General features: G+C 36.3%; 1 long non-coding RNA gene and 1 pseudogene across 1 annotated transcript; both read left to right on the plus strand.

Annotated features, from left to right (window-relative positions):
* The first annotated feature begins 4,621 nt into the window (after positions 1-4,621).
* LOC121766997 lies at positions 4,622-6,905 on the plus strand (annotated as a pseudogene).
* A 2,596-nt stretch (positions 6,906-9,501) lies between these two features.
* On the plus strand, positions 9,502-10,166 carry LOC121768135. Its single transcript, XR_006043289.1, has 3 exons — positions 9,502-9,590; positions 9,680-9,790; positions 10,041-10,166. It is a non-coding gene; the product is annotated as an uncharacterized LOC121768135 (long non-coding RNA).
* Positions 10,167-18,288: the final 8,122 nt, after the last annotated feature.

The raw sequence follows: 18,288 nt of genomic DNA on the forward strand, positions 1-18,288 counted from the left end.
AATTTAGAGTAAAACAAAGTAAATCAATTAGTAGTATAATTCTTATAATCTCAACACAAATATAGGGAGTAATTAAATTGAATTAGTGTTTCTGGTATTAAATGATCATTTGAAGGACATGAAAAATGAAGTTAGGTATATCAGTTATTTTTCACTTTTCACCTGTCCAAAAACCGCATGCGACACACGGCTGAGCAGAGCCGCTTCCACCTCCTTCCCCAGCGGCCCCGCCCCTAGCATAACCATCCTGATCGACCTTAGGTCGAAGTTATCCACCAGCGGAATTATTAGTAACATAGATGTTTCATATTTTTATTAGTGTGATGGTTGAATTTGTCGCAGAATTATTTCACCTAGGAAACATAAATCAATTATGTCTTCAACTAGTCTTTTCAAGTGATGTTTCAAAACTAATAAAGATGATTTTTATATTTCTGCGGCCGAGGGCTATATTTTGTTTATTTATGTGGCTAGCCAGGGCCATATGGGCTATATGTATATATATATCTTTGGATTGGACCGGCCCGACCCGACCCAATATCTTGTTGGCCCATAATCTATATGGTCAGATCAGTTAATTATATGTAAAAGAAATTAATTAATTTTGTCACTTTATATATATACCTCTTTATGGCTTCATTCAGGTACGATTCTTCATTGTAGTTGAATGCATCATCAAACCCCAATATGTTCTTTAAAAGGTCAACCTTGAACAAAGTAATATATATAAATAAATTAACTCTAAAAAATATAGTAATTACAGCCCCAAAAAGAAAATTGCTGCTTCAGTATGAAGATAATTGCTGAGGTTATTTTTATTAATATTTTTTATTAAAGATAATGCTTATTGAATATTTTAAACCTTGAATTAGAGTTGACTTTTGACTGTATGGTTATTTATGTTAATTATTACTATTATGTTCCATATTCATTTAATCACCAACAAATTATGCAAATTTAAATTGAAAAAAGAAGTTGGTGAATGGATTTTTATAAATTAATTTAAAAGAGTAATTAAAAGACATTATGTTGTGATCCTGCGCTTCCAACGACATAACACCTAAATAGCTTAGCAAATTGGCCAACAAGCTAACCTACAACTCCTGATGCAGCCGATATAAAGACGAGTTCACCCTTTTTTGGAGAGCAAATCTCGTAAAATCCAACATATGCAGTGATACCGGCCATACCTTCACAAAATGATCGTCAAAAAATGCAGTGATAGACACAGAAAATTTCATTTAAAGATTATTACTTAAGTCTAATACTTTTGTTAGCGATGCGTGTATGATGTGGTTATGTGTTATTATTGTTAACATTTTAAAACACGTATTTCACAATTGATTTATTCTGATTTTGCTTCCGATTAAGATTTTGAGTTTAAAATGGTTTGATATAATTCTATAACCATAATTCAACCAATGAATTATTTAACTATAAAATTTAACATTATTTTGGTTGATGTCACATTTAATAGTTAAAATGCAAAATCAAATCGAATCAGTAATTTGGTTGTAAAATCAGAACAAATTAATAGTTTGATCGTTTACATGTGAATTTAATAGTTTGGTTGCAAAATAGAACAAATTAATAGTTTGATAATTTACATATGAATTGTAAAGTCTGTATGCAAAAACTATATTTTGATGAAAATTTATAAATTTATAGGCAAATTATCCTACAATAATATGCACTGACACGATACATACGGCGGCTAATTTGACAAACAAATTTACCAAGAATTCCAGTGTAATAGGAGAGAGGCACATCCATAGAAGGGATTTTTAATAAATGTGATGTATATTAAATTCAACCCTACTTATATTTTTCTTTTGTTTCTTGAACTTTGTTTATAGTTTGCCGTTTTTATATATTAAATTAAGTGAAAGATATGGATTAAAATCCCACTAGTCACGAATAAATATATTACGGTTAATTTTTACCGTGAATTATCCAAGTTTATACATTCAAAATATTATTCTTGATTCTCACATAAAATGTGATTTTCACATTAATCCATGAACACAGATAAAGTGATGTAATTATGTTATGACTATGAAAAAAATACACTAGAACATTTAGTGTCTTAATACCTTCATAAATAACTTTATAGCGCCTAAATTAACACTTTATTAAGCAATAACGTGTAGTTTCTTCATAGCCTCCAATAAATATAGTATAAATTCTCAATTGATCCTTGATTAACACTCTCCTTGTCATTAGCCGTTGCATATCTGCTATTCTTTCTACATCGTTGGGTCGAAGACTTGAAGCACAACGACAGAAGCTTGATTCTGGCGGTATTCATGGGCCGGCGGTGGGGCGGTCGGCCCCCCTCGACCCCAATCGCCGTTCATTCCTAGATCTGGTTATATGTCTTGGCCATATTAAAATACTAATTTTGTTAATAATTAATGGTTAATTAATCTCATTTTGACTTACGAATGAGTTAAATATGGATTGACTTGATTAACATGTTAAATATGAATTGAACTATATAGGTTAGGACCAGAAGCGAGGACACTTAATTGATTATTATTGTATAGGACAAAATATGTTTTTTTAATATACGAGCCTAATTTTGGACTTTAAAATACAAGTACTCTTCTAATTATTAATGTATAGGATAAAATATGTTTTTTAATATACGAGCCTAATTTTAGACTTTAAAATAAAAGTACTCTACCTAATTGACAAATCTATTACTCCCTCCGTCCCCCAAAATTTGTCACCATTTGACCCGGCACGGGTTTTAATAAATGTAATAGAAAGTGGGTTGAAAAAGTTGGTGGCATGTGGGTCCTACTTTTATATATTAGTTTTATAATAAAATGTGAGTGTGAATGAGTTAGTGGAATGTAGGGTCCACTACCAAAAATGGTAAAAGTGATAGGTGACAAATTTTTAGGGACGGACGAAAAAGGAAATAGGTGACAAATTTTCAGGGACGGAGGGAGTAATATATAGGACAAAATATGTCTTTTTAATATACGAGCCTAATTTTGGACCTTAAAATACAAGTACTCTACTAATTATTAATGTATAGGATAAAAATGTTTTTTTTAATATAGGAGCCTAATTTTAGACTTTAAAATAAAAGTACTCTACCTAATTGACCAAATCTATTAATGTATAGGACAAAATATGATTTTTTAATATACAAGCCTAATTTTAGACTTTAAAATACAAGTACTCTACCTAATTGACAAAATCTTTAAACAGTGGATCAAAATATCTTTTTAAATAAATATGCGAGACAAAATTTAAACTTTAGTCCAACTAAATAAATAATAAGTCTAATATTGTGTCGCATTTTTACGAAAAATTGAAAGTATTGAAAACAACTTTACAAATGTTGTGCGTGAATTAGTCAAATGTAGTGAACTTAATACCTAATGACCTATAAATACAATAAATTTTGCCAGTCATAACCTAAAGTCATAAAAGAAAATACAAACTGAGACTCGTTCAGTTTCCCTTATATGGCCTGGTGGGCCCACGTAATTGGATCTTTTTTCTAGTGTTCAGTGTTGGAGAATTGCAGCTGGTTAGGGGCTTTAGGTGTTAATATTTGTTTTTTAATTAAATGGTTGTTGAAGAAAATACCCCTGCCTATTATAGAGTAGAAGGAATTTTTTTTAGTCCACGAACTTTGTCAATGTATCATTTTAGATCCGTGAACTTTAAAAATATCATTTGAAGTCTGTCAACTATGAGTTAATATCAATCGAAATATTTTTTTACTATTTTCAAGTTTTTTTTATGAAAATACCCTCAATACCGGGTACATATTTTTAATAAACTTATCACATACCCATATTTTTTTATACATATTTTTACTACTCCCTCCGTCCCTGAAATTTTGACACATTTCATTTTCTGCACTCGTTTTGAACAAATGATACTTCCTCCTTCCGCAAAATGTTGTTCATGTTTGATTTGGCACGTGTTTTGAGAAATGTAAAGAAAAGTGAGTGAAAGAAGTTAGTGGAATGTAGGTCCCATATTTATATATTGAATTTATAATAGAATGTGAGTGTAATGAGTCAGTGAAATATGAGAACCATTTACCAAAAAAGTAAAATAATAGCAAAGTGGACAACATTTCACGGACGGACCAAAATGGAAAAACTGGAAAACGTTTCATGGACGGAGGGAGTAATAAATAATTAATGAATAAAGGGTAAAGTAAGATAGAGAATAATGTAGATAAGACTCTCTTCTAAGTTATTCTCTCTCTTACTTTGTCATATGTCCACTTTAGCTATTTATTATCATTTACAAAAACCATATGAGTATGTGATAAGTTAATTAAAAATATGACTGAGGGTATTTTCATCCAAAAAACTTGAAAATAGTAAAAAAAGTACTTCGACTGATATTAACTCACGGTTGACGGACCTCAAGTTATATTTTTAAAGTTCACGGAATCTAAAATAATATAAAAAAAAGACGTCCCTCCATAGGAAAATTAGAGCTCCCTATGATTCTCACCTAGCAGAGGCGCCGCTACTACACACAACCCAAAACTTCTACTCCATTAGCCAAGAGCTTTTCTAGGGATTTTCAGATATAAAACAATGAAGCTGAACACCAGAATTCCACCAGAATCAACGGCAAAATGGGTGAGGAAATTAGCAACAAGCAAGTGATACTCAACACTATGTCAAACATCTGTGAAAGAATCCGATTTGTCGCTGAGAACTTCCAAAATTCAGCTCAAAATTCCCAGCGGTTGCGACGGCGCCGTTTTCGTGAAGAATCTCTACTTATCCATCGATCCTTTTATTCTTGCCCTCATGAAGAATCAGGAGCTCGATTTACCTTCTTCACGCTGGATTCTGTAAGTTTAGTCTTTTTAAGTGAAATTTTTCTTGTTGAAATTAATTTTTCTTCTGGTTGGAATAGAATTGTTATACATGTCTTGATTTAAATGGGGCCCTTAATTTTTTTATTTTATTAAAAAAATAGACTTATAATACAATATTGTGTAGATGATCTCATTGGACTATAACAGTAGTATTTTTTTCGTTTGATGAATAGTTTGAGATTTCGGGGAGAAAATTATAAACTGTATCTTTCTATTGATAAAATGTTTGTTATGTCTTTTTGATGTTTCTGCAGAGGTCTTGTTTGATGAATAGTTCGAGATTTTGGGGAAAGAAATAAAAAATGTTATCTTTCCATTGATGCAATGTTGGTTGCATCTTTTTTGTGTTTGTTGACCTTTTTCTGGTGACAGCCTATTTATGGATTTGGAGTGTCGAAAGTACTGGATTCGTCTCATCCAAATTTCAAGACGGGCGAGCTAGTTTGGGGGTTTACTGGCTGGGAGGAGTATAGCCTTATTAAAGATCCAGACCAATTGTTTAAGGTTCAAGATAAAGATTTGCCCCTCTCTTATTTTATAGGGATTCTTGGTGAGTTTCTCGAGCCCCTTGTGATTATCGACTTCAAATTTCACGCATGATTCCTGCTTCCTAGTGCTATTTGTCTGACTAGAACTAGTTGTTTGTGATTCTGCAGAAGTTATGTATGCAGTTAAACTGTTAACGAAAACGAGCTGTTGATGAATTATATCTGCTTGAATTAATAGATTGGGATTTGTAGCGTTTATCTTGATAGTTTCTGAAAAACAACAGTAGGAGATGTACTAACTTGAGACTGAAAATCAACGTGTTTCGCTTTATCATTTTAGGCATGCCTGGCATGACAGCTTATGTTGGTTTTTCAAGTTTTGCTCTCCCAAAAAGGGGGAAACTGTGTATGTCTCTGCTGCATCCGGAGCTGTTGGTCAGCTCGTTGGTCAGTTTGCAAAGATCGCAGGGTGTTACGTTGTTGGGAGTGCAGGGAGCAAAGAAAAGGTCAGAATCTAATGGCTTATCGAAAACTTATTAGATTGTTGGCTAGATTGGTTGTCGATTTATGTGATATTTTTCTTCTGTGGCAAGTTTATGTTTCACATTTGATGAACAAGTCGGCTTTTGCATTGATGAAGGTCGATCTCTTGAAGAACAAATTCAGGTTTTTCGAAGCATTCAACTACAAAGAAGAGCAAGACGATAATGCAGCGTTGAAGAGGTTCTATCATTGCTATAAAAATGTGTATACTTATTTAACATTGAAGAATAGTTAGTAATTTAACACACAATACACATATTTATGTTATTATATAACAAAAGAATCCTTTTGTATTCAACACAAATTTCATAAAAACTAGCAAAAAACCGCGAAGTTTGGTAAATAAGCTGAGAAAACCACCAAGTATGGATCAGTTCACAATCATCCCACGACTGTGGATAACAAATCCAAATATATAATTTTTTGGTTAGTTTTTGAAAGAATTTGACCAAATTTATAGTTTTTCCGGCAATTTTATCGTTATGTAGATAATACTCACAAATTTGTGTTGTTGTTAATTAGGTACTTCCCCGATGGCATCGACATCTACTTTGACAACGTGAGAGGGAAGATGCTCGAAACGGTGCTAAACAGCATGAGACTCAACCGTCGTGTTGCACTTTGTGGGATGATCTCCCAATACAACAGCCTTGAGATGCCCGAAGGCGTCCACAACTTGAATAACGCATTAGTAAAACGGGTCCGTGTGGAAGGATTTTTCACTAGCGACCACTACCATCTCTACCCCAAGTTCTTGGAGATGGTTGTGCCTCTAATCAAGGAAGAGAAGATCACATACGTCGAAGACATAGCCGAAGGCATTGAAAGCGCGCCTGGGGCTCTCTTTGGCTTATACTCCGGTCGCAACGTAGGGAAGCTGTTGGTGGTGGTTGCTCGTGAGTAATTATGTTTTACCATCGGAAACAAGGAAGGACTTAAATAAGGTTATAATCATGAATTATAAATATATGATCATGAATTTGATGTATTGTTATTAATTTAAACAGTAGCACCTCCAATCCTCCATTTCTTATTTATCTCTTCCCTTCACTATTCATGGCTCTCATTATTTCATTTTCTATTTAATATATTTATTATAAAACTTAGTCAAAATACGAACATACAGAATCAGGGCTTAGGAGGAGTTAGAGGAACTCAAGGAATACAGAGATAGCTATCCAACAGTAGCTCTTTAGTGGACCGCTGGGTCTTATTAGAACCCACCGTGATTGTCACGTGGGTGCGCACCTCGTGCTTGTTTGTCAAAAGAAGGGATGGTATCTGATGAGAAATTTTGGGTGATATGATCTTTATTTAGGTGACGTACCGATGACTCAAGAAGAATTACCACTCGTTCTGGGAGTGATGGAATTAAGCAATATACTCTGAATTTCAACTCAACTTTGAGGAGCGTCGTATTCTTCTAAAGATTTGGGAGTTCCGCTAGGTCACCGTGTACCTATCCAGTTATGATAAGAGTGGTGAAGAGAGGATATATACTCATAATGACGGCTTTTCGTACGAGATATGGTCACTATGAGTTTGTCGTAATGCCGTTTGGATTGACAAATGCACCCGCAGTATTCATGGAATTGATGAACCGAGTATTCCACCTATACTTAGATAATTTCGTCTTGATCTTCATAGATGACGTGCTTGTCTACTCGAAGAATGAGGAGGAGCACGATGGGCATCTACGAATCACCTTGGAGACGTTGAGGACCGAGAAGCTATACGCTAAATTCGGCAAGTACGAGTTTTGGCTTAAGGAAGTAAATTTCCTTGGTCACATCGTGTCGGCAGAAGGAATCCGAGTGGATCCCGCCAAAGTTGAGGCTGTAAAATAATGGAAGTCACCATCGACACCGAACGAGATTCGGAATTTCCTAGGATTGGCAGGATACTACCGAAGGTTCATAGAAGGATTCTCCAAGATAGCGAGACCAATGACCCAACAACTCAAGAAGGGAGTGAAAGTCAATTGGACTCCCGAGTGCGAGGCTAGTTTCCAACTCTTGAAGGAAAAGCTAACTAGTGCACCAATCTTAGTTGTACCAGAACCTGGAGTGAACTACGTGGTATACACGGACGCTTCGAAGGTGGGACTTGGATGTGTATTGATGCAAAACAACAAGGTGATTGCTTACGCATCCCGGCAATTGAGACCACACAAGTTGAGCTACCCAACCCAAGACTTGGGTCTAGGTGCAGTAGTACATGCCCTAAAGATTTGGAGGCATCATCTCTACAGAGTTCGATGTGAAATCTTTACGGACCACAAGAGCCTGATATATTTCTTCGAGCAAAAGAGATTTAAACATGCGACAATGAAGATGGCTCGAATTGGTGAAGGACTACGATTATGGCATCAACTACCACCCTGGCAAGGCAAATGTAGTGGCAGATGCCTTGAGACGGAAGGGTCATTCCCAACTAGCCACCTTTCTCACCATAGAAGAAATCCTGGTTCGCGAGTTTAGTAAGATGCGCTTGGAAGTGGTGAGAGCACCGGAAACAGTGAAAGCGCGAATCGCCACTTTAATGGTTGAACCTAATCTAAGAACAAGAATCGTTGCACAACGAATGTATACGAAAGTTGGAAAATTTCGAACTAAAATGAGAACTGGAAAATCGGGAAGTTTTAGTGAGGAATCCGACAACGCCCTCACTTTTGAAGAGAGACTGTGCGTACCGAACAACGTGGAACTCAAGAACGAGATCATGAGTGAAGCTCATGAGACTCCATACACCGCTCACCTGGGAAGCACGAAGATGTATCCAGACTAGAAAGAGTCCTTTGGGTGGAATTGTATGGAGAGTGACATAGCGACATTTATGGAACGCTGCTTAGCCTGCCAGCAAGTGAAGGCTCTACATCAACGACCGTACGAAAAGTTGCAACCACTAGAAATTCTCGAGTGGAAATGGGAGCACATTGTCATGGACTTTATGACAGCTTTGCCAAAGACTCAAAAAGGGAATACTGCCATATGGGTAAGTATAGACCGACTCACCTACCGATTCCCGCAACGCCTGGATCGAACAAGCTAGCTCAGATCTACATATAGGAAATAGTGCGACTGCATGGAGTCCCAGTGACGATCACGTCTGACCGTGACTCGAAACTCACATCAAGATTTTGGATAAGTCTGCAACGCGAGCTTGGAACTCGATTAAATTTTAGCACGACTTTTCACCCGCCGACCGATGGACAATCAGAGAGGGCGATCCAAACTCTCGAGGTCATGTTGAGAACCGTGGTGCTCGACCGCGGAGGAAGTTGGGAATCAATGCTACCGCTGATCGAATTAGCTTACAACAACAGTTTCCAAACAACAATAAACACGGCGCCGTACGAAGCCTTGTATAGAAGAAAGTGTAGATCGCCGCTCTCTTGGGACGAAGTTGGCGAACGAGGAGTACTTGGACCTGATGCAGTTAAAGAAATGATTAAAATTGTTCGACAAGTTCGTGAAAAGATCAAAGAAGCACAGGACAGACAAAAGTCGTACGCGGATGTCCAACGAACCTACTTGCATTTTCAAACCGGCAACAAAGCTTTCCTCAAAGTATCCTCGTCAGAAGTGGGTAAGGAAGAACACATATTCTGTTAATTTGACTGGGAACATGTCAGGGTCTAAAGTGAAAGTGGGTGAGGAAGATTGCATTGAAAACCGAATGGACTTGGTGTGAGTCTCTGTCTCCTTCTAATAAATTGTTGATTAAAGATGTCGATGCGTAAGCTTAGATACAAGTATAAGAAAGTGACTCTCGGCAGGTTACTTTTATATCCTCAATTTGCTTCTCTCTTGGAATAGAGAGACTCTGCCAGTGTTGTGCTACATGGTTGCTCATTGAGCAGTTCCTTTTACGACATCATAATTGGAGGGTATGATATTTTTTTCTTACTACTTTTGTTCGTATACTATAATATAATCTAAATTTTGTAGCCATTGCCCGAAAATACTGTGTGCCCAAGCTGAAGAGGGAATTTTAACTTATAGTAATCTATTTGTTCAAAGTAGAGCAACTAACCACTAAACCAGTATGGTAATTCTTCAACAAACAGTGCCAGATTTTGAATAACTAATGCTACTAAATCAACTTCTGTTATTTGCACTTAGACCTTTGTATTTCAGTGGGAATGTGCAGGGGATTCCTATCGAAGTGTTCCAGATATCCCAAGTGGTAGAAGACTCTCTTAGAAGGGCTCAGCATCTGAAAATACATCTGCTAAACTCTTACTCAATGGGGTTGGATGGTCAAGACCACAATCACATGGTAAATAGAGTACCAAAACCATCACACCGAGTAAAAGTATGTATGAGTTGTACCAGAATCCGGCTGAGAGGATTGGAACAACTTCAAGTTTAGGAGTGCAGGAACCTTGGTATTGGTTTCCTAGTCCTGCATCTAATTGGAATGGGCTTGATTTTGCAACTCGTGCTGGAGGTCTGAAGGTTGAACTTCCATGGAAAATCAGAGCATCTATCGTACAATCTGTTCGTGCACATCATGGAGCTCTGAGATCTTTTGTTGTTTGTCAGAATGAGTATACTGTTTTCACAGCAGGAGTTGGGCCAGGATTCAAGGGAAATATTCAGAAGTGGGATTTGTCAAGGGTGGACTGCATGTCAAGCTATAATGGTCATGATGAGGTTTGTTGTGTCAGTGATACCGATATGCATCTTAATAGTTTATTAGTTTTTCAGCCGTCATTAGTTTGTTAAAGATAAGTTTATCTCTTAGAGCTTTATTTGGATTAGGAGTCTAGTATATATCTTTATAGTTTTATTGAAGTTGAACTCTTTTATAGAGTCTCTACAATAGGGCTTTGCTCAGAATTAAAGTTTGGTTCGACTATTTTTGCTGTGGCTTTTTCGGAGGATGGTCTCTTAGTCACAGGAGGAGTATTTAACCTTTACTATATTGATCTTATTTTTTTCGTTCCATGTCTTCTTCCTTGTTATCGTGTCACTTGTACAACATGCTTCGTATGATGAGATATTAGTGAATGCTTATGGTAAGCCCACCTATCACTTTGTGTCAAATGGTGTGGTGAACATACCTTGTGGGAGGGAGTATGTAGTATGTACCTTGCATGAGGTAGAACATTGACGGATAAGAGAAGGCGATTGAGGATCTGTACGCAGACGAGCGGGGAGACTTCCATTAGTCATGCACAATAAACATGCACAATAAACATTTGGCCCACTCTATGCCTCTCTAATTGTCTTTTATGTCCCATCATTATCACATAAGCGTTTATCCATTAGTCATGTGACTAGAGAGCTGAACAGTAAATTAGTAATGCAACCTCAATTTTGCATGTTGCAGGATATCAAGACGGGGACGATAGTTGGGTGTGGCGCTAAGCGATGCGGACTGTACTATGTGGACGAGATAGCCCAACAGAGTGCTGCGATGATGCTGACTCCCGGACCGACAGACAGACAGGCTTGGCATCGTCGGTTAGGGCACCCATCTTTAGGATATTTTTGCCTACTTTTTCCTGAATTAGCTACTTCTTTGAGCTCTTTTCAGTGTGATACTTGTGTGTTGGCCAAAAACCATAGACATTCTTTCAAGTTGAACAATACGAGAATACCAATTTAAGAGTACTACCGGGGCATATCTCGTCTTGCGAAAAGAGGACTCCTCGACTCGGCTAAACTATTGTTTGCAGTTTACTGTTTCGTTTTCTACTTTGTAATTTCGTTTCAGTTTGGTCTTTTGTATTCCTTCTTTTGGGTTGTATTACGCCTGGTTTATCCCTTGTAATCTAGAAACCAACAAAAGCTGCTGGAATTATAATTCAAAATAAAAGGCTTAGTAAATGAAGATCATAGATTAACATTAAACCATGGAATCCATAAATTATTCAAATATTTCACAAACCAGGAGCACATAAGACTTTTAGTTACAAATCCTCCTTTTGCTTTAGTTCATTCTGATGTTTGGGGTCCTGCTCCTATCACTAGGGGACAAGGTTTTCGTTACTTTGTACTTTTTATTGATGATTACTTCCGCATGACCTGGATCTATTTTTTGAAATATAAACATGAAGTGTTTGATAAGTTCGTAGATTTCTATAACCTTATTCAAACTCAGTATAACCACACAATCCAGATCCTTAGATCAGACAATGGGGGGGAATTTTTCAATAATAAAATGCAAGACTTCTTTTGGATAAAAGGACTAGTCCACCAAACCTCGTGTGCATATACTCCGGAACAAAATGGGGTAGCCGAAAGAAAAACACCGTTACATCCTTAATATTACCCGAGCCCTCTTAATTGAATCCAAAACACGAAAATCCTTTTGGCCCGAAGCTATAGCTACCACAGTCTATCTCATAAATCATCTACCTACCGGGATACTTAACTTTAAAACACCCTTAGATACCTTTTCCCAGCACTTCGAAATCCCATCATCTTTATTCCTTGAGCCCAGAGTTTTCAGATGCTCGGTCTTTGTCCATATTCCTAAACACGAACGTTTCAAATTTGATCCCTGCGCCCTAAAATGTGTCTTCCTTGGCTATGGAAAAAATCAAAAAGGTTACCGATGCTATGACCCAAAAACTCGTCGGATGCACACCACCATGAATTGTGGTTTTGTGGAGGGGAAATCCTTATACGGCCAATCTAGTAGTCAGGGGGAGATACAACATTCAGACAATAGTCCAAACAATGACCTCCTAGATTGACTACCAGATATTGAAAACCACCACTTAGGGGGAGAGCCACATCCAGGGGAACACCCAACAAGGGGAGAGTCACAGCCAAGCCCTGTTACAGACGTTTGTCCACCTAAGGAAGTTAGCGGCACCGCCGGATAGTCAAGTCCTATAATACAGAACGAAGAACAAAGTGACACTGACCAACTGTCAACTCCGCCTTCGATTCTTGAGGTAAACAGTTCAGATTTTGATAATATACCTTCGGACGCACTACTCTTGATAGGGGAAATAATGAGGAGTGTGGAGCTAGTGGAAGAAGTGGAGATACAGGAGATCCATACGAGTTTCCCCCGAGGAGGAAGTGGAAATACGCAGTATCCAATATTGCTCAAAGTCACCTATCCGAAATGGCCCTGGCCTTCGAAGCTGCTATATGAGGAAGAAGACATTCCACAGTCATTTGAGAAGGCCAACAAACATAAACATTGGAGAGAAGCCATGAAGAAGGAGATAGATGCCCTAGTAAAGAATGGCACATGGGAGAAATGTAAGTTGCCAAAAGGAAAGAAGCCAGTTGGATGTCGGTGGATATTCACCATAAAAAGAAGAGCAGATGGTTCAATCAAGAGATACAAAGCGAGACTCGTGGAAAAAGGATACACTCAAGTGTATGGAGTGGATTATGAAGAGACAATCTCCCCATTTGCGAAGATAGATAATGTGCGAGCACTACTATCTGTAGCAGTGTGCAAAGACTGGCCACTACACCAGTTCGATGTGACCAACGCCTTCCTCCATGGAGAGCTAGAAAAGAACAAGGAAGTGTACATGGAGGTTCCACCAGGATTCTCCGAAGAATTTGGAGCAGAGCTCGCAGACAGGGAAAGGTACCAACGGCTTGTCGGAAAACTCATTTATCTCTCACATACTAGACCCGACACCACGTATGCCGTGGAAATTGTGAGTCAGTTCATGCACCAACCTCAAGCTAATCACATGGAGGCCGCATTGAGGATCGTGCGTTATTTGTAAAGTACTGTAGTATTCCTAGCAAAGAGAGAAGACTTGGAGATTGATGGAAGGGGCACCAAACCCCAACAATTGGTATCAGAGCCAATTTTTTACTCTGATTATGTGGAATAATTTTATGTTATTTGAGTTGCTTGAATGCATTAAGAAAATTACATAGGTTCAATTGATATCAAATTCACGTGAGTTTGAATAAACAAATATGTAATTTTATTTCAGTACGCTTTTGAATTAAATTATTTGAATGAGATTCAATTTGTAATGATGATCACGAGGGAAATTCATGGTGGCTGCCTTTATTGGTTGATCATGGAGAATCAACGACTCCACAATGTTTTTGAGTGGGAGACCCGACTGCGTTCGCGAAGGAAATCCGAGGGGCAGCTGCTGCAACGCAGAGACAGCAACCCCAGCGGTGGGACATCGACGCAGCAGCGTCGGAGATGTCCAGCAGTCACGATGGCAGTTCAGCGCGGAGAGGCAACAACGCAGCAGCCGCTGCGAAGGGAGCATCGCAGCAGCGAAGGCGAAGCGTGACAGAAACTGTCGGCAAAGGCGGCTGATCGCGCAGCCGCGCCGGCGGAGAGGCAGCGACGGAGCAGCGAGACAACAGCAGCACCGCGAAGGTGGCTGCGCTGCAGCAGCGGTGATCGGGCGGCGGCAGGTGCGACGACGCAGCGACAGCAGCGTAGGTATCCCGCAGTGCAGCGCCAGCAATCCGACGATGACGCACTCCAGCAGCCGAGGACGGCGGTCTGCCATGAGCGGCGCCGGCGGCTACGGAGAGCAGCGGCTGTGATTCGAGTGGGAGCCTTTCGCGGGTAGTTTCCCGGACTCGAGTTCTACGTCGCTTGGCCTCGTTCAGTCAATTCTCTTTCCAAAATTGATTAGGGTTTCCAAATCCTTGGAATTAATTTTGGAAACAATTCAAGATTAATTTGGAAATAAGATTTGAATATATATTTTTGTGGATTTTATATATTATATGAGATTTAATTGTAAATTAAATCATGGATTAATTAGATTCTTTCCTTATTTTATGGATATATATGGATTTTACTCCTAGATGAATCCAAGTAATATTTGGAAAGTAATAATCTAATTTTTATCATATGGATTTAATGTATTTATTTCTAGACGAATCCTAGTTGGATTTAGATAATGATAATATTATTTTATTCTTATCCTATGTATTTATAGGAATTTATTCATATACGAGTTCTAGATGGATTTGGATAGTGATAATATAATATATTATTCTTATCCTATGAATTTATATGGATTTATTCATATATGAGTTCCAGATGAATTAGAATATTGATAATATAATATTATCTAATTCTATGGATTTATATGGATGTATTCCAAGTTAAATCCTAGATGGGTTATGATTAATATTAATATTAATTTATTTTTTTCATATGGATTTGAGTAGATTTAATTCTATTAAGACAAATCCTAGATGGATTAGAATAACTATTAATCCAAGTTATCCTCATCTTTTGGATTTATATCCTAGATAGATTAGGATATTAATTAATATATAAGAAAATCCTTATTTAATTGGATTTAGATAAATTTATTTATCTAGAAAATCCTAAGTAATGTTTGATATATTCTAGTTGTCTATTCTAAATAGAATTGAGATTGATATAAATCTTGGTTGATAGGATTTTAGTTTTATCTAATGGATTATGATGGAATTGTTTCTATCTAGTAATATCCGAGTACGATATAAATAATGATAATCCTAGATCAACGTTATCTTGAATTGTAGGATTTGATTTTATCGAAATAAAATCTAGAATAATCCTAAATAGATTTAGATAGTTAACTCTATCTTGATAAATCCTAAATGAATTTGGATAATTTCTATCCAAGACAAAATTTAATTATTTAATTGAATCTCCCTTGACTAGATTAAATAATTGTTGTTTATTATCCAATGTGTTTAAATGCCATGCAATAAATGAAATTATCTGTTTATTTGGTGTTTATCTTTTTAAGTGGATTATCTGTTTTATCTACTTATGTGATAATAATGCAAAAACCATATAAAATATCTAAGCGATAATTACAACAAGTGCGTTGTATATGGTCTCCATCGATTGGTTTGTCAATTTATGAAGCTAGTTTCTAATATTATCACCACTCATTATGTGTTGTTGTTGTTGACATAAATAATATAGGTCGTTGACATGAAAATATTTGTTGTTGACATTAATTATTGGTAAAATGCTGTTGTTGACATAACAGTTGACATAAATAACGTTTGTTGTTGACATCATAGTTGACATAAATAACATTTGATGTTGACATCGCGTGAAAATGACAATTATGCCCCCTAGTTGACATAATGTCTGCATAGTTGAAATCGCGCGAAATTTGTAATGAGTGACTGAAAATGCATCTCAATTTTCAAATAAGCTAAAAAATCTCAACCTAACAAGACCCCATATAATGTCAACTACATGTATCTACATATATTATATGTAAAACGTTGTTGTTATTGTTGACATAAATAATATAGGTCGTCGACATGAAAATATTTGTTGATGACATTAATTATTTGTAAAATGTTGATGTTGACATAACAGTTGACTTAAATAACATTTGTTGTTGACATCATAGTTGACATAAATAACGTTTGTTGTTGACATCGTAGTTGATATAATGTCTGCGTAGTTGACATCGCGCGAAAATGACAATTATGCCCCCTAGTTGACATAATGTCTGCATAGTTGACATCGCGTGAAAATTGTGAATGAGTGGCTGAAAATGCATCTCAATTTTCAATTAAGCAAAAAAATCTCAACCTAGCAAGACCATATATATATATATATATAGGAAAATGATCAATACAAAACTTGATCTCAATACAAAATCCAGACCAAATCCTGACCATGAGATTTGACAATCCAATGGTCAATAATTAAACAAAAACACGGAGGGTCATTGTAAAGCAGTTTTAGGTCATATTATAAACTTTGGATTTGAGGTCATGTTAAGATCATTTCATGTCATCCTTACTATAATGACGTAAAAATAAGCTTACAATGACCTAAAAATGACTTTTGTATGCTTAGTTCTGCATTTTTGTATTAAGAATGGTTTTGCATGGATCAAAACCATATATATATATATATATATATATATATATATATATATATATATATATATATATCTTTATAAAATAAGAAAAAAAGTCTCACTAATAAATTCTCAAACTATTACTATCAAGGGATAATATTTTTTCTATTTTTTCTTTTACATGAATAGAATAGTACTCCTTCCGTTTCACTATAGTTGAGTCATTTTATCATTTCGGGAAGTTTCTTCATAGTTGAGTCATTTCCTTATATGGTAACTTTTTTCTCTCTCTTACTTTACTCTCTCTTACTTTATTCTCTCTATACATTATTCTCTCTACCTTTTCCTCTCTCTTACTTTTTTATCTATTTATTTAACACACCCAACATTACTTTCTAAAACTCCGTGCCGAAATGTTTCGCCTCAACTATAGTGAAACCGAGGGAGTAATATGATTACTTTTCAATGTGTAAAATATTACTTCTATTATATTAAGAGGTCAATATACTTTTATATGTCTATATTGCACACAACACACCTATTCTATGATTGCAATTTCCATATTTAATAGTAATAGTATATTAATGCTACTTTCCATGAATAATGGATGTTTATTTTGTGAAAGTTTTATTGAATTGGTGTTTAATTGATGTGGCATTACAGATTTTTTTATTTCCATTTGTCAAGGAATTATTGGTAAGGTACACCAAGTCACTATGTCAACTTGGTATGGAGGGATCTTGGAATTTTTACACCCAAAAAGTCATAACCAACATTTAAACTATGGAAAGATACAATTTTTATTTCTTCCCACTATTCGTCAAACAAAAACAATACCAATATATTCCAATGAGATCATCTACACAATGTTTTATCATACGTCAATAAAAAATTAAGGGCCCGAATTTAAATCAAGACGTAAATAAAAAATTATATTCGAACAAGAAGAAAAAATTAATTTCAACAAGAAAAATTTCACTAAAAAAAACATAGTTACAGAATCTAGTATAGAGCTCCTGCTTCTTCATACGGATAAGCATGTAAGGATCGCAGGATAAATAGAGATTCTTCACCAAAAGGGTGTCGTCGCAACCCCTGGGAATTTTGAGCTGAATTTTGGAAGTACTAAGCGACATATCGGATTCTTTCACAGATGTTTTGACATAGTTGTTTAGTATCACTTGCTTGTTGCTAATTTCCTCACCCATTTTGGCTTTTGCCGTTAGTTCTGGGAAATTCTGGTGTTCAGCTTCATTGTTTTATATTTGAAAAGCCCTAGAAAAGCTCTTGGCCCGCACTCTTCTTCCTAGACTTTTCCAGTTTCGAACAAGAGCTGCAAATTAATGGAGTAGAAGTTTTGGGTTGTGTGTTGTAGCTGCAAATTTAGAAAATTCATAAAAAAAGAGTAATGATATTTATAAAAATATATGAGTATGTCATAAATTTATTAAAAATATATATCCTTCAGGGTATTGAGGGTACTTTCGTCCAAAAAACTTAAAAATAGTAAAAAAAACTACTTCGATTGATATTAACTCATAGTTAACGGACCTCAAATGATATTTTTAAAGTTCACGGATCTAAAA

This window comes from Salvia splendens, chromosome 15, assembly GCF_004379255.2.
Source record: "Salvia splendens isolate huo1 chromosome 15, SspV2, whole genome shotgun sequence".
Lineage (NCBI taxonomy): Eukaryota > Viridiplantae > Streptophyta > Magnoliopsida > Lamiales > Lamiaceae > Salvia > Salvia splendens.